The 25,536-nt window shown below is 35.4% G+C and overlaps 1 protein-coding gene and 1 pseudogene across 1 annotated transcript in view; both read right to left on the bottom strand.

The window, feature by feature from the left end:
* Positions 1-25,536, bottom strand: part of KCND2 (potassium voltage-gated channel subfamily D member 2) — a 483,982-nt gene that overhangs the window by 415,040 nt on the left and 43,406 nt on the right. The window lies entirely within an intron of this gene.
* Positions 2,323-3,460, bottom strand: LOC114210651 (non-POU domain-containing octamer-binding protein pseudogene; annotated as a pseudogene).

Raw genomic sequence — 25,536 nt, 5'->3', positions numbered from 1 at the left:
AATTTCACTAATATGTGGAATTTAAGAAACAAAACAAACAAAAAGAAAGAGACAAACAAAAAACCAGACTCTTAAATATAAAGAACAAATGGTTGGTTGCCAGAAGAAAAGGAGGTGAGGGGATTGGTGAAACAGACAAAGGGGCTTAAGAGTACACTTATCTTGATTGAACACTGAGAAATATATAGAATTGTTAAATCATTACATTGGACACCTGAGACTAATATAATAACACAGTATGTTAATTATACACACATACATTCATATATACATACATGAGATCTGTACACCCTTAACCCCACCCCTGTCTCCACTTGGAGATTTTAACAAATGTCCTAGCTGATACTTATGCACTGGGTGTATCTCTCTACTTTTTTTCCCTCATCCTGCCTGCCATCTACCATTAGCAGAACTTAATGTTTCAGAAAAGTACTTAACTCAAAGAGAACTGGAATAACTCTCTCTACATGAAGAAGGATTGTGTTGACTTGATCAAAATTTAGAATCTAAATGGTTTGTGTAATTATCCATTTCTAACATAAATCTTATTGCCACTAGGTATATGTGTATGTTGATAAGCTATAAGAAAAAATACATTTCTACCAAATATGGAACCAGCCTTCAAAGACAGAATGTGTCAAGGGACTTGGAAAGAGCTCAATTTAAGCCATATATGACTGCAAGGAAGAAATAAAAGGAGGTGACACTTTCATCACGGAAGATAATACGAACAACTTAGGGGAATCTCAGGTCTAGGAGATTATAGTGGGAAAGCAGGGTGATTATTCACAGAATCACACACTTTCAGATTTGGAAATGTCTATAGCTATAATCCAATATAGTTACCCATCCTCTCCTTACATAAATCATATAATATTCTTAACAAGGGGTTTGATGACTTCTGATTGAATACTTCTCATGACAAATAAACGAGAAAGGGGATTAAAAAAAAACGAAAAATCTGTAACTATATATATATCCCACCTTAAACAATAGGGTTAAGCAAAAAATAACTAGGATGTAGAGTTTTGAGTTTTTACATTAGGATATGTTTACTTCTTTGCAGCATTAGTTGTGATATTGCTTCTTAGTGCTTCCCTAAATTTAAGTATTTGAGCCAAATAAAACAAAACAAAACTCATGATTAATATGAATGTAGTAATTAAATTGTGCTTCTAATGCAGTAACTTGAGGGAAGTTTTACTATGAAATGGCAATCCCCATACTACTGCTGCCAATGAAGGGAAGGAAAGAAGTAAATTAAAAAAGAAAAAGACACAGAAAAACCATGTCTTGCTATCAAGGTCGTTTATAGGCCTTATATCTGGATTACTCCTTTTTTTTTTTTAAGGCTTAAAGTGTATTTTAGTAAGTTGATGCTGCATTACTGCTCTATTTCTCAGAAAAACTCCAAAGATATCAGGGACAAATCATACATGGTACATCAGTAAAAAAAATGCATGGCATAACTACCTAAGACAGGCAAGGCTCAGAGCTACTGTCTGACCTTTAGCACACAATAACCCTGTTCCCAAGATTGTACGAGGCCTATCAAGAAAATCTGTGAACAGCAACCTCATAGACACAAAAGTTCCTGGGTTGTCCTTACCCGGGAAAAAAGTTGGAAGCAACTTAACACAAGATTTTTTTAAAGATACACTAAAATGAAAATCTCTAAGAGCAAATGTCTTCCTTAGGACATGAAGGGGTAATATACAGGATATAACAGAACCCTATGTATGTTGTCTGTGACCTCTGTGGACATTTGCCTGAATTCCCACCTGTGAGTGAATGGAACAATGGGGCTAAGGTCATTGGCGGATGTTTGCTTTTGTGGTGTATGTGGCAGTGTCTCTGGGGTTGGAGGGTATAAGAATGAGAAAGCAAATACAATAGGATGGACAAAGAAAGGAATGATCAAAATAAATCATGGAACACTACATCAAAAACTAATGATGTAATGTATGGTGATTAACATAACAATAAAAAATTAAAAAAAAAGATTAATGGGGGCTCTAACTGGATCCATTTTGCCATAGTTCCTCCCTACCCCACACCTCTAGGCCCTCAACAATCACATGAAACTTCAGAAATGCACCACACAGGATCAATTAGTTAAATGATATACCACACAGAACTGATTTGTTAAATATCACTTCTCCCTTACCCTCAGCCTCCAGCAAACACACTCAGAGTAGTACAGGCAAGGAAGACCTAACTATTGGGAGAAATCCCTAACACTTTTCCAGGGCAGAATTCAGGCTAGTCCAAAAAGGGTCCTTCTTTTAAGGGTTTTGGGGAAACTAGACATTGAAATTTTTATTAGTATCGGAGACATTCGTTTGGAGCAAATTCAGCTCCAGGAACTGCATGGATGAATGCAGGAGGGGTTCCACCAATTGCCCCAATTCCTTCCATTGCAGCAGCTTGGCCAAAGCATTCAGTTGTTGGTGGGATCGATCCCAAGGTTCCATCTGGCACCATGGTGACTGGTCCTGGAGGAGCTGGGGTACCAGCTGGTACTGGAGCAGGGGGCATGGAGCCTCTGTTGTTGATGCCCATAGCACCTTCCACAGCCACTGGCCCATCCCTATCTCCTGTTCTCTCACATCAGGGCATGTTCCCTTGAATCCTTCCTGCTGTCGCTGCCTCATTTCTCCCTGTTGCCACCACATCTCTTCCTCACGGAGCCTGCCCTCCTCCTCCTGCTTGAGCTCCAGTTGCTTTCGTTTTTGCCCTTCTTGGCTGTGCAGCTCTTCCATCCTCTGAAGTTCTTCTGGACGCCTCATCAAATCCTGTCTCATTAGCATGACGTGGTGCTCATGGCGAGCAGCCTCCATCTCCATCTCCAGCTTCTCACGAGCTTCTTGATGCTGTGGTCCACTTGGTCCTGCTGCTGCTTCTCCATCTCACTGAGTGCTTTCCAGCACGGGGCATACTCACACTCGGAGGAGCCAGGCTGTGCAGATCCGGGTGGCTGCTCTCCCTCCTTGTGAAACTGCTGGTTCTTTATCACCAGCTTCCCTGGAAGTCCCTCTTCATCATCCAACTGGTCCATGGGCTCCACAGTCACAGGCCAGGGCAATGTGGTTAACAGGAAGGAACCTTCACTGCACCTGTCCAGAACTTTCCGAGCAGTTGGCTTCCCTGAGAATTCAGCAGTGCCTTTTCCTGAGGGCCTTACTCGATCATCCATGAGGACTACAGCCCTTTCCACCTGGCCAAAAAGGCTTCCTCCAGCAGTTCATTGGAATCACCAGGGAAGGTTTCAGACTGTCAGGGATGTACTATGGCAGGCAAAGCGCACATGCAGCTGCCTTCCACGGAGCGACACGTTGTCCAGCTCTACTTTGGCCATCTGCCCTAGGGTTCGTGTTTCCAAGCGGATAAAACCAAAGCCCTTATCCTTATGAATGAGGACTTTGCCTGACATCCCATATTTCTCAAGTTGTTTCCTCATCTCCTCCTCAGTGATGTCAGGAGGAAGATTGCCCACAAAGAGCCGGCTACATTGGGTGAAGTTCTTCTCTCCTAGTTTCCTAAAATTCTTCAGGTCAGTAGTCAAGCCTTTACTTTGGCTGCTGGCTTGTTCATTTGCAGGTATTGGTGGCGGTGGTGATGCTGGTGGTGATGCTGATGATGCTTCCTTGGAGTATGGTTTTGTTTCTCCAAGTTAAAGGTTTTATTGCATTTTTGTACCCTTCTATGACTGTTCTCTCCTCAGAGTAACAGCGACACTATACGTCCTCTTGGATTACTTCTTGAAACCCAATTCTACTCCCCCCAGCCTTGACCTCCTCAGTGGAGGAGGAGTGTGACCTGGCAGGGACTTAGCACAGTCCACCTCTGGTGCTTGTCACATCCACCTTGGAAAATAGATTCCTAAACCAAGACATTATCCTACTCTGGGGGAAAGAGTCAGGATAAAGGGAGAAGCTAGTTTTTCTTTATTTACTGCAGCACAGATTAAGATCTTATGCCCAAACAACTTACATACTAGGAAGGCTTGTGGTATTTTACTATGTTGGGTCCTGGGGGTGATGCAAATAAATTATTTCTACTGGTGACCCAAGTACCTGTGCGAATTTTAAGATGAAGTGAGATACATACTGTTTTGTCCCTATCGGAGGGCAAGTGATCCCAGTGGAATACCTTTACACGCTGGAATATGGAAAATGTGGTTTTATTGAGTGTCATTGAATGGCTGGTTTGCATGCTCTCAGAAGGTACTTTTTACTCCTGAAAATGCATCCTCCAAGTCAGGAACAATTACCACCTCTCTATAAGGATACATAAGTCACTACAGAAACATAGTTGACCTATGTTTCTTCAGAATGGTATCGATTCAAATACTTAAAATTTCTATTTTGATGCTTGAATATATTATTCTTTAGGCTAACCTGCCATGCTTTTTTACCTCTTTTGATGCTCATGTGATATGAACACGCCCCCCATTTCTTCTTCTAAACTTAGTTAGGTTGATCCATGTTCTTTTTAAAGATCTATACATTGTAATAGAAACCAAAATAAAAGTCGCTTAAAAGGTTAAAAATTTTTTTATCTCAAGAACCTAGTTTTTCCCACCACTGCAGCAAAATTCTGATTATAACTCATTTACATAAACTAAAAATGATTATATTTACATGGCATTTTAAAATAAACATTTTTTTAAACTTACAAGTAGTTAAGATCTGAAGTGCTAAAAGATGTTTTGGAAAGTATTTTGGAAAATGGCTCTCAGAGATTGTCTAGAGATGCATGAAGTGAAGTAGTAGTTTGGCAACAATAACTTATATTCATTAATGTAAATAGCTAATTCTACTGAATCCAGTATCACTATTACTATGGATAGAACTGGTTAGTTGAAATATCTGTGTTGATCAAAATAAACGAATAATTGTAATATAATCAGTTAAATTTCAGGGAGTCAGAACTTATGTAATCTGTAGACTATATTTTGAAAAAAATAGTATTTAGGTGCTTCCCACAATTTTTTCTTCTTACCCTTCAAACTGTGCCATATGGCAAAGGTCCTAAAACGCTTTCTTGGAAACCGTTGGTTTCATTAAGATTTGGGTTGCTTTTCAACAATTGGGGTAGAATTTCTAAGAATCTGTCTATGTTTTATCATCCATTTCTTCTGGTGATTGACAGCAACCATCTGCAAGTGTAGAAAGAAACTAATCCTTCATGGGACCCAGCCAAGTAGTAAAGTCTCATTTGAATACAATTACATCAATTAATCTGTAGTTACAATCTCTTGTTTAGAAACAAATAATGTTTCCTTTATTTCTTGCAATAGACCAATGAAAAAGTCAAGGAAAAAATTATGAATCTCCTTTCCAGATAACTTAATCCTGCTGAGTGTCAGTTGTCTTAACACATCAGAATTAACATACACAACTGGTTCAAACAGAATCAGACCCAGGTCAGCCCCGTGCACTTCCAATGGACAGAGGATACTGTAGGGAATGCTAGTCATAAAGATTAATTCTAGAAGATACCAAAAACACTGAAGACTATTCACAGCAACTCTGGATGAGGGTATTGATTTATACAATTTAAGAGAGTATGTGAAGTAAAGTAATTTTGAATGTGTTAAATAAGCTCTTTATTATTTTGGCTAAATTTTTGTTTGCTTAGGTTCAAAAAGATTGTCTAGTTCCCTTTTCACTTAATAAAATGATTTTATATGAACCTTTATATAAAAATTTCAACTACTTAGGCTCTAGAAACTAAAGTAGGTCATTGATTAATCCCATTTTTTTTTGTAAAAAGAAAGAGGAAGAGAAAATTTTAAGCAACCAAGTAACACTGAGCTTTTATAATTTGTTTCTCTTTTGTACAACTCTCCATGCGGTCATCTAGAGCAGGTTTCTGTCCCAAGTTTTATGAAAAGACTCCTTTAAAAGAAGCTCTAAACTGGGATGCCAGAGTATTAAACATTCAGTGAAGCATTTAAGAAAAGTACGGGATATAAAGACTTCAATAGCCATTCATTTATACTGGAAACACAACTTGATTAAATGAAAAGCTAACTGTATTTGGGTTTCTTACGTTTTAATAAAGAACTTTCCAACAAAGTCAGCCAGATTTACCTATTTTTTCTTACTTGACATAATTAGTACCCTCAACCCTGTTTCATAAATGTTATCATTGATTTATAAGCACAAACAAAATATATGTGCCTTATTGCTTAACATCTCTCATTTGACAATGCTAAATATAAGCTTTAATATGCCACAAAAGGAGCTGATCATTGGCTTCAAGTTAGGAGCATTTAAAAGATGATTCCACAAGTGGCTACTTGCATTTCTTTGGTATTTTAAGGAGTTAACTATTTTATTATTGTTTTAATTTGATGGAAGATAAAGAGCTGCTTCTGATGTTCACTTGCTTACTTTACATTCTACTGATACCACTGCTGTAGATGTTGGAGACAATCAGTAATATCAACTTAAATTCAATGGCACTGCAGGTTGGGGGGGGCTGGTATTTAAAATGTTAAAAGCAACAGAAAGATCAGGTAAGATGAGCATACAGAAGGTCTCCACAACATCTCTGCTTCCAAAGAGGAGGTGATTAATGGGGTAAAAAAAAAAAAAAAAATGAAAGAGCAGAAGGATGGGACACAAGTGAAATTTTAAAAGGAGAAACAAAAAAAGGGGGGGCTATGGCTACAGAGAAAGGGGTACAATTAAGGTATTTTGCAATCTTAGAACTGGGATGCCTAGCTGGCTCAGTCAGTAGAGCACATGACTCTTGATCTTGGGGTTGTGAGTTGTAGCCCCACCACACTGGGCACAGAGTTTACTTAAAAATAACAACAACTTAGGGGCACTTGGGTGGTGTAGTCAGTTGAATGTCCAACTCTTGGAACTTAGAATATTGAATTTAAATGTGCAGCCAAAGCATCAGGGTGACTTTCAAGAGTTCTTTGGATTCTTTCACTTCAGAAGAGCTACAAGATAATTTATTATGGTGGTATTTTTTCTTTTAACATGACAAATACTTATATGTTGTTTCAGAAGACAAATTATAAGGGTAGTTACTCTGTTATACTCATTGTTAATTTCTTCAGTTACTTGTCATGTTATGAAAGCTAAAACAAAGCAAAAACACTTCTCTGATTATTTCTGCTAATATGATAAATGCCAGCAAAATCCCTTTCCAATCCCTTCCCTAACTCCACACTTCTTTCTTCCTCTCTCTTAATTTCTTCCTTTCTTCCTTTCCTTTCCTTTCCCTCTCCTTCCTTCCTCTCTGTCTCTCCCTCCTTAGCTCTTTCCCTCTTTCTTTCTTATGAAAAATACACCCAGGACGCTAGGCCAAGGAAAAAATAATTTTGAAAGCTACCAAAATTTAGAACCATTAAAAACAATATTTCTTAAAGGATAAAAAAGAAAAGGGACTTTACCTTGATCCTTTTTCATTATAAGTTACAATCATAAAAAGACAAAATTATAATTAAAATAATATTAATTTGCCTGAATGTTACTGTTTTTCTATTAATAAAAGTGAGGAAGTTCAATAAGACATATGATTAAAATTTAAATCTGGAAAAATGTTGTTTCCTTAAAGGTTTCATGCTCTTCTGGCTGTTAAACTCTAATAGTGTAAAAAACTAAAACAGGAAAATGACTCTGTTTGGAAATCTTAAAAAAAATGATAAAGAACAAAAGTCATGCCACACAATTTTTGTTTTCTAAAAGGTTATTTTCAACCTAATTTTCTTGTTATTTTTCATCTTCAGATCAATTGAAACCTGTTTCATTCCTCAGTCCAATTGCAGTTACATTTGTATGTAGATTTTACATAGTTAACAACATTGATACTTTATAATCTATTTTTAAAATCCTTTCTGAGGTGTTGAAAGCATCCTGCTCCATTTAGAAACAGCAGCACAAAAATAATGAAATACCCAAATATCTACATATATTAATTTCTCTGCACCTGCATGATTGTTCTGTCATTTTTCACATTCTAAAATGGAACTCATCCATCACTTTGATATGAGCGCGGTTTCTTGTGCCTTTTGCTTATTTCATCAGCTTTGTGTTTGAGTTTGATAAAAAGAAAAAAGTCCATATTGAAAATAGTAATGTTAGCTAATGCTTACTGATTTTTTTTTTAACATGCTAGGCACTTTTCTATGTATTTAAAGACTCATCTATCCTTAAAACATCCTTCTAGAGTAGGTATTTTATGATCCTAATTTTACAGAGGAGGAAACTGACATTATAAAGTGTAAGCAACTTGCCCAAGTTTCCCATATCTAGTGAATGGGGAGCTGGGTTCCAAGCGAGCCTGTGTAGTTCTAGAGAGCGATCAATACACTGCCTCTATGGATCTTGTTTTATTTATAGCAAAACAAAAGGAAGCAACAAATGAAAAATACTTCTAAATGGTGAATATTAATGGAACATTCTACCTAACAATTTATAGATGTAAAATAAATTGTAGTATATGCTGCTTTTAAAGTCATGAATAAACAACGTGGGGCCGGACAAATTTGCAGCATAATCAGCAAGCATTTTCCACATTTTTCTAAAATCGGAAATTCATCAGACTCTCTAAAACTCCCAATTGTGTGGATAAAAGCAGGAAGAACTTCCTCCAGTGCCTACTCAGAATCAGTTATTTGACATCTAGAGAGGCCAGTTTAAGGACAGTTTAAAAGATTTTTATCAAATCACTGCAAATGCCAGAGCTCAGAATATAGTTCATTCATTGTCAAAAAGGACTTGAGAAAGCAGGAGTGCTAGATCAGAAAAGACAAAATGACCAGAAAAAGATACGTGTCCTCATTTTATTTGCCAAAAGTCCTCCATTTTCTATAGGGAAAAGCAAAAATGATCTCCTTTAAAATTCATTAAATTTTGTATTTTCACGAAAACAGCATCAGAATAAACTCTTGGGAGATGTAACTTAATTTTGAAATGGCAAGGAAAATTCATATTAAGGGTCTGAATCAGAAAATATGCATGGGTATAAATACATAATAAGTTAGTTATATTTTCATTATCTTGTAGTTTCATCTTACCACATGATATTATTTTATTTCCATGGCAGTAGATTACAGTAGCTGCCCATTAGCTAGGTTAAGGGGATTCATAACTGAATTAAGACAGGGCAAATAAGTAACCAATTGAACAATTTATAGTGAGATATTTTTATGGCATTTCCCAGATGACTTTAGTGAGATAAAAACATATGTTAAAAAGTACTGAAAGCTGAGTTTCACAAATATTAAATATATACTTACTGATATATCATCTATTAACTCACATAATTTGTATGATAAAGAACATACCACTAAAACAAATTTGAAGGTATATTTTTTATTTATTTTTATTTTTTTTTGAGAGAGAGCAGGGGAGTGAGGGGCAGAGGGAGAGGGAGAGAGAGAGAGAATCTTAAGCAGGCTCCAATCCCAGCACGGAGCCCAATGTGGGGCTCTATCTCACAAACCTGAGATCATACCTGAGCTAAAATCAAGAGTTGGAGGCTAAACCGACTGAGCCATCCAGGTGCCCCTTGAATGTATATTTAGACTCCTAATACTTGAGGGAAAATAAAGGCTGTAATATGCCTATGCTTCTCATATATAAGTTTAAAAAAGTTATTTTCCTATTCTGAAGCTAAGAACTAAAATGTGAAAATCAAAGATAAGCAACCTCTGGATTAGAAATTTTCCTCAATTCTTGATAATATCTTCCTGCTTTTCTTTAGTGTTGAGATACATTTTACGTACTAATTCACTCACTTATTCATTAATTTATTATTTAAGATAAAATGTCTCCTCCTGAGGCCATAATTCAACATATCTGTCTATTCATAGCACAGACCTTAAGCATGCTTACATTGGAAACAGACAATCCTGGTTTGATTTCCAGTTTTACTATTCACCAGCTATATGGCTGTTGCCAAATTACTTCATAACCACCAAGTTCCTCACTTACAATGTTAGAATAATAACAGTATCTACCTGATAGGGTGGTTCTAAAAATTAAATAAGACAGAGAGCATAGCATAAAGTAAATATTCAATAAGTATTGCCAACTATTGAGTAAAAAGTTAATAATGAATTTGACTATCTAAGTACTTAGGAAGTCTTTTTATAACACCTCACAAGAGCTGTGCTGTATTCTGTGTAACTAAGCAATAGAAAGTCCATCAAAAGAGACTGAACCATTGAAAGATGCCATCACGAAGACCAGTTGGGAATGCCATGATATTACATCATAAGATACAAATAAAATACAAGAGCTGTAGCAGGTGGAATAATTATAGGAAGTAACTGAGTGAAATTAAAATATATGTCTTGGTAGGTATGTGTTATAGATCTTAATAGGTGCTCAGTGAGATGGAGGACAACACCAAATCTGTGGAATTAGTGACACAGTTGCTGTGGCATACTTTCAAACTCAACCAAAACAGAAAGGACTCAGTGGGAAGTTAATTATATTATGTAATAGATATTTTCACAAAGTTTTATACGTAACTCAATTAAAAATAAATTCCAAAAACTTGTAAATGATTTGGGACAGTGTGTTGTTTTTTTAAAAGAGGTTATGTTTATAACTTTTTTTTAAGATTTTATTTATTTATTTGAGAGAGAATGAGAGAGAGAGAGCATGAGAGGGAGGAGGGTCAGAGGGAGAAAGAGACCCCCCGCTGAGCAGGGAGCCTGATGGGGGACTCTATCCCGGGACTCCAGGATCATGACCTGAGCCGAAGGCAGGTGCTTAACCAACTGAGCCACCCAGGCGCCCTGTTTATAACTTTCTAAAAGAAGTCACCTTGTATAGTGCGGGTGATTATCTCTGTACTTCTTTCAAAAATCTGAGTTTGCATGTTTTTCCATTCCTCCATGATGAAAACAGGGTTGAGTAAGCACAACAAAGGCTACAAAGGTGTTAAGCAGTATATTAAGTGCCTCATATTAGAATTTATTATTTCCTGTAACTTTATTAACTTATAAATTTCTTTAGCTGCTGCAATTGGGATCGATTCTAGCAAACAAAATTTTGTCTATAGTATTGTTTAAATCCTCCTATTTAGTTTTAGGAGAGTAACTCTTGATGCAGAGGAGAGGGAGATAGAATTCAAAACATTAACTAGGTTGTAGAAGAAACATTTTAGATAAATGTGGAGATGAAAACATTTACAAACACCTTCTGAATTTAGTGATCATTAAGGTTTCTTCCTAGAGCTGTGTCTGAAAACTCATGTTGGAACATCTGCATCTTAAAGGTTTAATGTAGCTCCTGTGTAATAGTACCTGCAATCTCTAAAGGCCTTTTATGCTAATAGGTCACCATAAGTAACTATATGCAAATTCACACCCTTAATTCTAGAATATAAACTTCCAGAAATTCTTAGACTACATATTCTTTACCTTTCTCTTTTTGAGCCTAAACTTAAGTAATTTGGTGAGCCTTGTAGAATGCATATTTTATGGCAATGTGGAAGATTTACTATCAAACAAGAGTGACATTTTCACATCTGGAAAAAAAAAATCCTTTTTTCTTCCTATTGTTGAACACAATTATCATTAAATATTTATTGATTAAGTATTTGATTTTTTCATCCTAGCTCCACCATCTCAGCTGGACATTAATATAGTAGGCCACACTTGTTTTGGTGAGCAGCATATACCTAACACACAGTTCAGAAACTGGCATTCATTCATTCATCAATGTTTATTGAAGGCCTATTACTGTGACGGCATAGTTGGTAGTACAAGGTATAATCAAGGCAGTCCATGTCACTGCTTTCTTGCAGTTTACATTCTTGCGGGCAAGAGAGAAGATAAACAAATAGACTCTCTATACATATTTGTAAAACAAGTGAAAGAACGAATTGAATAAATACTGACCAAAAAATTAAATATTGAGTCTCTATTTTGGTAGGATCTGATGATAATTCTGTACAATGTCCTCAAAGAGTTCTAATTCTCCAGTTTGGAGACCAAATAAAATATATCTCCCCTATAATAGTAGACTATCAATTATTTTTTAATTTTACTTCCATATCTATAAATATACATGGATGCTTATGCACATTTATGCATATTGTTGTAATTGAACAAGTTACTTTAAGAAGTAGATTAATGCAAATATTACATGTAATCACTTTTCCTTTCGAATTTTTTGGAGTTAAGTCAAAAATTTCCATTTTTTCTTTCTTTTTTGTTTTGTTTTTGTTTTGGCCAGATGTCCATGATCAAAGCATAAAACAAATGTCATTTTTCTATTCTACTCTGTCATAAAGTAATGAAATATTTATCATTGGGCTATACTAAAAAGGTTACGTTCAATTTATCAGAGTGCTTTGCTCAGGCAGCTCAAAAGAAGAGTAGGGCCCATTAGCACACAAGTGTTTTTGAGTCATCTTTCCCAATTAAGGGATTACACATTCAATTTGTCAATTGACAGTCATATGTTTACTCAATATAAATATTTAAATTTATACACAAATGATAGTTCAATAATATATTAACTTAAGAAAGTAGAACGTGCCCAGAGATGCTTTCATTTGTAAGTTTTTATGTGAGCTCAACCACATGTTATTTATCAAACTTCTGTTTTTAGAGAAATCAATTTGTACAATTAAGGAAAACTTTGGAAACCCGGGTTGCTAATTTCACTGGTAATTGAGCTATTATTCTCGTGCCTTCTTGTTGATGTCGGCTGGGAGTATTGGGATGCTTTATGGCCAAAGGTCACCACACGTGGAAGCCCATGTCAACACTACTGCTTCGATGTTAATCTCCAAGACAGCAGTGTTATTTTATTTTATTTTTTTAAAGATTTTATTTATTTATTTGAGAGGGAGAATGAGAGACAGCACGAGAGGGAAGAGGGTCAGAGGGAGAAGCAGACTCCCTGCTGAGCAGGGAGCCCAATGTGGGACTCGATCCCGGGACTCCAGGATCATGACCTGAGCCGAAGGCAGTCACTCAACCGACTGAGCCACCCAGGCACCCCGACAACAGTGTTATTTTAAAATGGCCAATTCTACTTTGAAATATTAACAAGTTTTCTTCTGGGTTGTTATTTTAACCTATTCCCTAAAACCAAAACGCTAAGTGACCTTGTTTCAGAACTGTTTTATTTTGTATTATAAATCAGAAAATTACCTTTATAGTAAAGGATTACTTTTGGTAATATCTAGAATTTAGTTTTAAAATTTCAGTTTAATGACACTAGATAAAAAGCCATGTATTCACTGACAGAACACCAAAAAGGGAACAGATTATCTGTTACCACAAGACAAAGATATTCTATATCTTGCCAATAATGCTGACTTTTACCCAAGTGATAGAAAATATTAATAATGAACTAGCAAACAAAGAGAGGATGCCATCTTTCATTGTCACAGTGACCTAACACCCATGTAACAGGCTATGAAAATTTTCTAAATGTTAGGTTATATCAGTGGCAAAACTAAAATATATATATTTCTTTCCTTAAATGTGAAGTATACATAATATCTTAAACTATGCAAGACTAAAATAATCTCAAGATAGAAAAATGTTACAATAACTAGAAATCATTTTGTTTGCTTTATGAACTGTTTCCTTTAAAATACTTTAAACTTGAACATATGACATACACGTCAACGCCGTGTAGCAGAAAGAAAGAGACCGGGGAAGGGAGTTGGATTTTGCCCCTACCTCATGGGAGGCATTTAATTTCCCTGGGTCTCAGTTCCCTCATCTGCAAAGTAAGGAATCTGGAACAACTGAGTGTTGAATTTCCTTACATTTCCAAAACTTATAAGTCCCCATTAAATAAGGGTAGCTTATATTTGACATAAAATGTGATATGAACTAGACTATTATTTTTGATATTATTTTTAATTTTGACATAAAATGTGATATGAACTAAACTATTATTTTTGAGATTATTTTTAAATTTCCTTCCTCCTTTCCTTTCCTTTCCTTTCCTTTCTTTTCCTCTCCTTCCATTCCTTCCTTCCTTCCTGTAAACTTTACACTCAATGTGGGTCTTGAACTCAAGACCCCAAAATCAAGAGCTGCATGCTCTACCAACTGAGCCAGCCAGGTGCCACTATATCAATTTTTTTTAAGTAAGTTTTTCACTGCAATGCTGATTTATTTCACCAGAAATTATATTTTCTTTACTTAGTAACAAAAATTGAAAAAGGCAAAATAGATGTTTTAGACTGTTTCTCCCACGGGTTGACAATAAAACATGAAGTTGGTTTTCAGAGAAGTAAAGATTCTTTGTCAAGTTATTATGTTGAAAAACATAAGAATGACCAAATAAATAATATAGGGACAATTAATCTGAGCTATCAACCTTGACCATGAACTTCTTCCTCCCAATTCTAGTTCCCTTTCCAGTAAATTGTTACTTTGCAGATATTCCAGATGTTTTATGATAGCTTCTCTTTAGGACCTTATAGAGACTTCATGTAATGGATTAGGTTCCAAAACCTTTATACTGTGGATTAAATCATTCCATCAGTCTTATTTTTTTTCTGTTTTATTATCCAAATTGCTCTTTTTCCACTTCTTAATCACTTACCCTATACGTGTAGCTTCTGTCAGTTCAACAGATATTCTTAAAATGTTTCTTGTACTCATTTGTTCAAAATCAATTGGTCATTTATAGTTCTGAAAAAATATATATCACAAAAAGCATATATGGCATGCCAAAAATGAAAACATAAAACTTCACAACTGTTGGTGCTGCTTGACAAATATTTGTTTTGTGCTTTGCTTCATTTTAATTTTAATAATTAATTTTTAGATAAGCAGTGTGTACTTTATTAATTCTAGTATATTTTCCATTTTTAAAACATACATTTCAGTGACCATATCTACTTTTACCTTATCTTACACATTATTTAACACGCTACCAGTAATTACCTTTCAATCACACTGAAAATAATGAAAGACAAACAAACATGGTTGTTAAAATGGCAGTACTGACTTGTGGAGATAAAAATTACTCTAATCTCCCCATTCCTCTTCAGCTAACATCCTGGTCTCAATACTTAATACTCAGTAATCATCTTCCATTGACACAGATAGGTACTAACCTGACCCAATTCAGTACACTTTCTATAAAAGTTCTGTATCTGTACCAAACACCCTGTATGCCTCCCTACAAAACATACATATTCAACGTGCATTTTTTTAGAAATCACACATAAACACGTGCACACACACAACACACACACATGAATAGAGTTTAATAACTCCATTTAGCACTAAAATAACTATGTGCTAACATGTTCAGCATCTCCGCTCTTCAGTCCATCCTTTATTTTTTTTAAGACTTTATTTCAGAGAGACAGAGAGTGTGTGTACGAGAGAGGGTGCACGAGCAGGGGGAGGGGCAGAGGCAGAAGCAGACTCCCCCTGAGTAGGGAGCCCTATGCCATGCAGGGCTTGACTCCATGTGGGGCTCGATCCCAGGAACCCGGGATCATGACCTGAGCCGAAGGCAGATGCTTAACTGACTGAGCCTCCCAGGGGTCCCGTCCATCCTGTCTTATATGAAAAGAGGCACCCTTTAAAATCATGTACCCATATCATTCTCCTGATTAAAATAATTGGCATCTCTCAGTGTCTAACAAATAAACAAACAAAATCCAAAAAAACCCTTAAATTTCTTGCTAAGCCACAACAAACCTTTCACCATCTGACATAGCCTACCTTTCTCAGCCTACATGACTTCCTTCCACATGTGCTGCTCTCGGGCTGCCCGAACCAGCTACTGCCTCCTATATACTTATTTATTTATTTTTTTAAAACTTTTTATTTATTTATTCATGAGAGACAGAGAGAGAGAGAGAGAGGCAGAGGGAGAAGCAGGATCCCAAGGAGCAGGGAGCCCGATGCGGGACTTGATCCCAGGACCCTGGGATCATGACCTGAGCCGAAGGCAGATGCTTAACCATCTGAGCCACCCAGGCGCCCTCCTATATACTTATTTAAAGCCTATGACTCTTTAAACTTATTCTCTCTACTTGTAATATCATTACCCACTTTTTATGGGCATTTTTAAGCAATTTCCTGCTCATATTTTCTCAGTACCATAAATGTCACCTCTTCTGAGTTTCTGTAATGCACTTAAGACATATTTTATGTATCTCAACATCTCCTGAATGTTATATTTTGGGTACTCAATAAATGCTTATTGTGTAAATGATTAATAATGATAGGGATCAATGAGAACAGAAAGACATCCTAAATTTGGTTTCTTATTTCAAAGACTTAATAAGGAAGTATGGAAGAGCAAGTGTGTTGGACATAACTAGAACATTAGACAGCATACGTGAAGGGACTAGAAAGGAAAGTAAAAAAACATGGGAAAAAAAAGCATGGATGTGCATCTCTGCTAGGCACAAAGCGATGTACCTTCACATATGGAATCTCCATTTCTGAGATACTTTTTAATTTAAAGTGTAAACACATTATTATAGTTTTAATAACAGAATACAAACAACAAACAACATTTAAATATAAAATGTGAAGGACAATAAAATGTTCAATAAACAAGGCTTATTAATATCACAAAAATAAAGACCTTAGACAAATTATGTTTAAAATCATTATTTTTTCTAACAAATAAATATTCTAATGATGTACACAGGAAATCCATAGGTAGAAACACAACTATGTAATAATTACCTACTTGTTTGTCTTAATATTGCATAAATGTCAATTAAATAATAAACTACTATTTTTGAATGCAGTCAATCTGCGCTTACCACACAATACTCTGTTAGTTTACTTCTAAAGTATTCCCTGCTAAATTAAAATAGTGGAAGGCTGGACTGTGGTCTTTAATGATGCATTCATGTGCCTACCTAGCAAAATCTACAAATATCTGTTGAATGAATTTATTAACGAACACATGAATATGTGAATGGAAAGGATAGCACTGAAAGCTAGGAAGGTATCATGGACTGAGTACTCTCAAACAATGCATTTTGGACACGGATTCCAAGCATAGCCACATAGGCACACTGAAGAATCCTACATTCAGTCATAAAGTACTTTGTTGTAGGTTCCCAAACATCTCCACAGATACTTTAGCCTTAATATATTCAAAAATGAACTCCTCTTCTTCAACAAAACTACTGTTCTTGCATTCTTTGTCTCGTCCTACTCTGAATCTATCAACCAGGTTAGAGAGAGCGATCACCCTCCTCCCACCAACTCGCATTTTCTGTCAGTCACTCTATCCCTTCACTTCTATTTTCTAAAAGTGGTGTCTTTCTCCTTTACTACATCTTCCTTCTCATTTTCTTCCTTTTAAGCCATTACAATAGACTCTTAATTGGCTTTTCTGCTTTCAATTTCAAACCACTTCAATTTTTCAAAGCACAGCCACATTGTTACTTCTTGATTTGAAATTCTTTAGCCAGTCCCTGTCTTTGACAGGATAAAGTATAAGTCCTTTTGTAGAATGAGAGGTATTTCCCTAATTTGCTGCCCATGTGGCTTTGCGCTGGTTGCATGATAGATAAGCTTCGCACACACACACGGAACCACGAAGACATACCAAATTCTCATATTTACAGGTTTTGCATCTGTTAGTCCTTGGATACTCTCCAATCTTGAACACTGGGCAGTGCCATATTCATTCTATCAGACCATACTACAGTGACCTTTCTTTTGTGAATGTTTCCTTAATCCCCCCCTGCAGATATGATCACTCTTTCCTTTGTAACACCCCTGTAACACTATATAATTCATTATTACACTTCTTACTGTTAGATGTCAGTCACCTACTCAAGTTGTGTCTATCTCTAGTTCCTGGAACATATTCAATTCTAAAATTACTCATTGTTTATTATCATTTAAGTGGTACCAACTGACAAAGGAGCTCAAAGTAGGACAGAATCACTCAGACAGACTGATTGACTCAAGGATTTTTAATTTCAGTATATTTCTTGTTAATTTAAAACGGGATTTTCTTACTTCTGTATTTGCATAACCTAAACTAACACATGTACCTTAATATTTAATGCTGTGATTTATAAGAAAAATGTATATTTGGTCACTGAGATGACCAAAATATATTTCTCATATATATTTGGTCTTTGTCCATGGTTCCTGGCTCACCACTCCCCAAAACCCTAGGAATTACCTAAGTGTTGAGAATAATAAGGTTATTTTTTGCTATGTTAATGAGGTGACTTTTGGAAAGCACCCAAGGATTGAGGCTGGTTGCGAGGAGAATTGACCATGTGATTAGAGGATTGAAACATTCAATTCCACCCCACTCCCCACCCTTGACCTCCAGGGAGGGGAGAGGGGCTGGAGATTGAGTTCAACCAACAGTGGGGCAATGATTTAGTAAATCATTCCTTTATATTGAAGCCTTCATAAAACAAAACAAAAAACAAAACAAAACAAAACAAAAGGAACGGGCTCAGAGAGCTTCTGGGTTGGTGAACACATGGAGATATGGGGGGGAGTGGCATGCCTGGAGAGGGCATGGCTGTCCTGTGTCCTTTCCACAGACCTCACCCTATGCATTTCTTCCACCTCTCTGTTCATGAGTTGTATACTTTTATAATAAACCAATGATCTAGTAAGTAAAATGTTTCTCTAAGTTCTGTGAGCCTCTCTAGCAAGTCAGCCAAACCTAAGGAGGCGATCATGGAAACCTCTGATTTCTAGCCAGTCAGTCAGAATTGCAGGTGACAACCTAAGCCTGAAACTGACATCTAAAGTGGCAGGGGTGAGGGGGGTTGTGGTGGAGGGTGCAGGTGGTGGGGGGAGTATACCTGCAGGACTGAGTCCTTAACCTGTGGACAGTGTCAAAATCTAGTTGACTTGTAGGACACCTAGTTGGTCTGGGGCATTTCTTGTTGTATGTGTGGCGAAATCCCCCCTCTCCACACTTTGGTGTTGGTGGGTGACAGGACCTTTTAAATGCTAACCAACTAATATCTGTATGCTAAGAAAATATTTCTGGCTTAAAACATAGTATGATATAATTAGCATATTTAGATAGAAACATGAAGTGTAATATTGATTATATGACTTCCACTCCATTAAATGGAGAGCAAAAATGTTTCTATAGTAAGACTTCACAGAATAGAGATATAATTATATTAAATCTTATCTCTAGTTTCTTGAAATATGTAAAATATTGACTTGACAATATAATTATCAAAAGGATATTTTTAAATGATTCCAAAATGATTTGGACACAATTTTTCCTTCTCAATATCTTAATGCAGGAGGAGATATAAAAACATGGCACATTTTAGGTGAATTAACTATAGTACTATTTATTGTGACCTACCATTAGAAGTGAGAAAGAATTTGCTTCTATATTCCATTTTCCTTCTATTTCATAGCTAATATTTTGATAAGCTTATCTACCTTATGAAGAAATTTAAAAGCCCAGAATGTATGCCTGATGTTAATAAGAAAGTCTATTGTAATATATGAAATATATGGAATAGAACAGGGAAGTTCTGTGTCCTATTTTTGGCTTAGATTTTTGTTTAAGAAAAGTGTAATTTGGTACAGTGTATTACTATTTCTACAATTTATCCTTTAAAAATAAAAATAGCTCTACAGCTACTCCCTTGTTACTTCATGGCAATTTTGGAGGAATGCCTGAAATTATATTTAGAGCCCTGTAAGAAATAAGGGGAAAAAAACGAATAGCAAACTTAGGGTTCATTCAGGAAGAAAGGTATTAGAATCATCTCTAATAATGAAGCTAATGGAAGGGAACCACAGCTCAGAAAATATAAGACTAAATGCTCTAATGCTTCCATGCAGTAATGCTATAGGAAGGAGAGGGTGAAAAATAGTAGGTGAAAGGCAAACTATGCTAATCTATTGAACACTGATGATAACAATAGCATAAAATTGTCTTAAATTACAGGTGAATAATTTAACATGCAAATAATATTTACAAAATTTGAAGTCAACCCTATGCTGACATAGGGTTAGTCTGCTTAATTTCTAGATTGCTATGAGATATATTAATGATTCTCTGTTGCTTTGTTTATAAACGTTTATGGTATTGTCTCAAAGAGCAATACAAATTTGTTGAAAGCCATCTTTTGAATCTGGTATGCTAGCATTCTCATGAATTGTATTTGTTTAGACTGACAAAACATGTTTCCTTTTTCTTCATGACATGAGGCCTAGAAGAGAGTCTTCAAGTCTTCAAAAATGTTGCATATGCCACTGAAGGAAGAACTTTCTCATGAGCTTTTGTTTGGTTCCCAAACTATGGATTTAGATCACCAGGGAGTTATTTCAAGGGATTTCCAAAGCCGTATGAGTTGAGTGAGCATTACCATTAGAGCAAACAGATATGTTGCATACACAAGTAAGAGTTGTGCTGATGCTATGATTGAATGTAGAGTATTTATAAAAGTATTAATTAATTCAGCACATGTTTCTGTCATTATGTAACCTTAATCAACAGAGAATTCATCTTTCATATGGAATCAGCAAAAGTGATTGATACTATTTCTGAAAAAGAAGAGGACGATGATCTAGATGTAACAATAAGATCGGATTTTACATTTAATCATTCCTTGACTTACCTTCCTATGGCATCACTGTGTAATTTGAACAGTTACACTTTCCTATCTTTAGGCAACGCAACACACACTCTGAGCTCCTAGGTTCCCTTGTTTTAATTGTGTTTTTTCTTGTATGTTCTAATTCGAGTACTGATGCTAATTTTAGAGGTGAGAACTTAAATCATTCGTATTTTCTAGGTCTCAACAATAAAGTAGGAAAATTGGACCAAGACTTTCTCTAAAGTTCCTTCCAAATATAACATCCCATAACTCTCTTACACCTTAGAGGACACAGTGGCAAATACACAGCAGGTGCTTAATGAATGCTTGTTTAATTAATATGGCATAGCTTTTACTACTTTATACATCTAGGCTGACTGCAGGAATATTGTGTTTCTTAAGGTTTTCCACAAAACTAATGGTTGGAACATCTCAGAACTCTCTGCAACTGATTGATTTGAAATCATTGGGCTTATATTCTTCCCATAAAACTGCAGGTTTTTACAGTTTTATAGACAATAATGAGTATACTTAATTACATATGCACAGTAGCAATAATCTCCAAAGACAATTTAATTTCTGAAGCCATGTATTGTAATCTCAGCCAAATCACAGATTCACACAAATCAAACTGGGATGAAGTTTAAGAATGAAAGCCAATCTGTCTCACTAAACCTTTCTTTAAATCTTTGGTAACTTGTAACTTGTAACTCATATTAGGACCAACATGGGTATTTTTAATTAGAGTGAGATGTTCTCAGTAAAAGATGCATAATTCACACTATGCTCAGCTGAATTCAGAAAGCACAGCATAGCTTTTTGGGAGAAGAAAGTAATTATAAGAAAGGACACAAACTTGCTAAGTATTAGGTATGATACATATACATTGTAGTTGAAATATCTTAAAAGTTAATGAAATATTAATATATAATTATCTAATTTAAAGTTAATGTATCATTTAGGGGACTTGATGCCATGTTTTGATGGTTTTATTTTTCTGAGAACATTTGCCATCCAGCATAAAACAGATTGATATAAAGTATTCCTAGTCGTTTCTTAAAGAAGTTTGAGATACATTTCTGTTCAATAAAGCACTGAATATATGAATGACATATTACATAATATGTCAAAATTACCTACAATTACTATGTCATAATCTGAGTTTAAAAATCCTGAACACCAAGTACAATAATTCAGTCCAATAAAAAATTACATACCATTTCTTTGTCAAATGAAAAGCTTTACCTTTAGCCTTTTTTTTTTTTTTTTTTTTTTTGTAGGAACACAACATGAGAGCTCCCATCTTAACAAAATTTTACATTGTTAACTTTAGGCACTACGTTGTAAAGCCGATCTCTAGAAATTACTTTTCTTGTATCACGGAAACTTTACCGTCTTAATGTTTGGTTTGTAACCACAGTAAGTAGCCAATATGTCAAATGATTTAAAAATATCCTGTTGAATATAACTCTAAAGTTATATTAATGACTTGGCTGTAGCTTAATAAGCCCATTGGAAGAAAAAGAAAATCTTTGCACCAAACGTCAATATGTAGAAACAGGAGGAACTCCATACAAGTGCAATGTTGAAAGCTTCAAAAGTCTAGGAGAAATAAGTTATTTCAAAAATGAGTTTTGATTTAAACGTAAGCTCGAGGTAGTTATGAAAAACATTAGGGGAAATTGGAAAGACCTTGTTAAAATAATTGAGCTTACAGAAGCAGTGATAAGAATGCAAATCTGAAAATTGCCTCTGCATCACATAGCTAGCTAAATAATCCTAGAAGAGGAATCATTTTTCTTTCTCTCAAAGCAAAATTGGAATTTTAATAGGTGCAAAGAAAAGTGGTATGCAAACCAGAAGCACCTGGATTTCCATCCCTTGTGAGACACATTAAGGCAGATGAAAAAAAAATATGGTTTTATCTTTTAAATTTCTCAAACTGGAGATACTTTTAGTTTACTTCAATAATGTATTATGACTCTACAACTATGGATATATTTAAATTTTTGGAATACACAAATAATATTTCTAACATGTCTCCCCTGGAATTAGATAAACTGATTGTTGATATTATTTATGCATATTTTAAAAATTCTTTCCTTCTTTGTGTTTCAAGATGTGCCTACTCCTTTCAGATGTCTGGAATTTTGATACACCTACAAAAACTCCACTTTGGCAATGTTACCTAATGATTTAATCATATTCAATTTTCATCAATTGGCATTGGGTAAATTTCTTAGGGTGATCCTGACCAATTGATAGGACAGCCTGATTCACCAACTATAACTGTGGCAGCAATGGAAGAAGTGACACAAAAATATCAGTAAGGCTGTGTATTATCTGCTAGGTTTCTTTGCATTTAAGAAAGCTAATATAGCATTATTGTTCATAGAAGCTAGGTGAAAGTGCTTAAGAGAAATAAACCAGAGAGTAGTTGATTAGAAAAATTGGATAGGTTCATGTCATTAAGCACACATGTATCATGCATGAAGAAGTAAAAGACTACTAGCCTGAGAGGATTCAAGTAGGGGTCGGTCAAAATTCTGGACAGTTCTAGTGGTCTGCCCCATTTCCTGTGATGAACCTGCTCAGAACTGGGTGAGTGCCACACCTTCTTTTCTGATCAATACTTTGTTAGGAAGTCTTCCTGCTGCTGAGATCTGTTCACACCCTAATGCACTTTCTTGACTCTTTACCAAGTAGTCTGATGACTCCTCTAGTTACTTTCTTCAGCCCATTACTATTGATTTGGCAGTCCTAAATCTTATTAATTTTCCAGGTCTTGTTGAACCCATCCTAATTCGCAATATGTTGAGGAAAGCTGTCAAAATCCACGCTAAATATGGTAAAATCCCAACATTTGCTAAGTTGTCATCCCTCCAGAATTCTACTGACTAGCAAACACTACTGCTAGAGTTCCCCTAGGGGAAAACACACACACCCACAGACCTCTCCACCCCCCACACCTATATAAAATTTTTAAGCATGATGTTAATTCACATAGTTCATTTTCTCCAACTATAAGCGATCAAAAGTTCATCTTTGCTATGCTCACTTCTTAATAAAGAATTGCTAGGTAGTTCTGTCCAAATAGTAAAGTAACAATGTCTTGAGCTCTGTCTCACTTTTTGCAATACCATTGAAACTACTTCTTATAACATCAAAAGCCAAAAATAGATCAAAATTGTTGCCACTGTAACAAAGTACAATGATGTAGCATCAAGAGAAAGTAAAATTATCTTGTGTTTCATTTATAAAACTGTAGTTGTTCTGATGACTTCTCTTTCTTCTAGTGGTTTGGTTTTTACTTTTAGGGAAAGGAGTTTTATCTAAGAATATGTATCAACATTATCTATCACCATATTCGTTTTTCTGAGATATGAAAGCCCAAACAAAGGTATCTAAGGTACAATTCTGAAAATCTTCTTCTCCCAATTAATTAGGGAGAGAGTATCATGAAATTCATGGATCACAGGGATCCCAATAAAATGAGGTTATTTTAACTATAACTCTTCACCAATATTTGCTATTTCTCAGTCAGCTACAAATTAGAATAGGCTATTGGTGGTTATAAATGCCACTTGATAGTAGTGAAAAACTTAAATAAGATGTAATAATTCCTAGAGAGTCTGGAGAGTAAAAAATTAATTTTGATTGATTAAATCCATTTGTTTTCCAGTTGCATACTACATCACATAGATTATAAACCTATTGCTATACCTCCCAAATTGTGGGGTGTTACACAGTCCACATGTTACTTATGGTAATAAAACCTAAGAATTATTATCTTGAAAGAAAGTTGAGGTTTTATTCATTCATTCATTGAATAACTATTGAAATATAATTTTTAGTCATTCACTGATGAGATCATTTAACTTGGAAATTTACCCAAAATATTTTAGTTTAAATTTGTCTTTTACCTAAAATACCTAACAAGGCAGCAGTTATCTAATTTTTAAGGTGAATATAGGTATAATTTTAAATTTTACTTAATAATATACCTAACAAGGTAATTTACATGAACACATAAGGGAAAAGGGAAATTATAAATATTATGCTAAATATAGTCACTGCCATTTAAAATATTAAAATTATATCTTATTATTGGATCTTCACAACTAGAAATACTTCTTCTAGAGTTAAATACAATATGTGTAAAAAATATATAACACATATACAAAAGCCACTGGTTCAATATAAACTAAACATCTATGAGATGCCAAAGGCCCATGGTTTATTGCATACATTTTCCTTTAATTTAAAGATCCGTGCACTCTAAAATGTATACCATCCTTGGATTTTAGTTACCTGCTTACTCCCAAGTTGAAGCTAATCACTAAGTCACTAACACTTAAAATTATTAAGTATTAGGAAAGAAAAAGAAACAAAAAACAGTGCTCACAGAAAAACCACAAGGCATTTGATGTACTGCATGACTTTCCTTACATTTGCAACAGGGGTTTAGGACCATGAAATTTTCAACATGGGGATCTTAGGGAACATTATCAGAACCAGAGTGACTCTTACATTGTGAAGGCTTCAGGGACTATTCCATAAGAGTGGCACCAGGATGACAAATATTTAATTGACATGAAATATGTGATGTTCTACGTCTAGAAAAGGAATTGATGCTGAGATTCATTAGAGGAGGAGACAATTTCAGGTCTATCATTCTGCTTCTGAGTCTTCCACTTCATTGCAGAAAACTCAAGTACCACAGGTTTCCAGTGTTTCTGGTTTTGTTGTATCACCCTAAAGTAACCTGGAAAGGTTGAAATTCCTAGAGACTCTGAGCAGCATCTGATACTATATATCAATAGGACTTTTCAGATTAAAGTATGATCAGTGTTAACTCAAACACTGTTTCCTATGAATGCAACAATTTATACAGAACATTCTGGGTCTGCTCAAATGATTCTTCTGTGAGTGGAATCAAGCTTATGTGTGGTGGTCGTCGGGATGACAGGAAGCATCAGAAGGCCT

Source organism: Eumetopias jubatus, unplaced genomic scaffold (genome assembly GCF_037043125.1).
Source record: "Eumetopias jubatus isolate StellerSeaLion01/CBP00866 unplaced genomic scaffold, mEumJub1_p1.0 scaffold_14, whole genome shotgun sequence".
NCBI classification, from domain to species: Eukaryota; Metazoa; Chordata; class Mammalia; order Carnivora; family Otariidae; genus Eumetopias; species Eumetopias jubatus.
The sequence above is the reverse complement of the archived record's forward strand: the minus strand, read 5'-3'. Positions and strand labels throughout refer to the sequence as shown.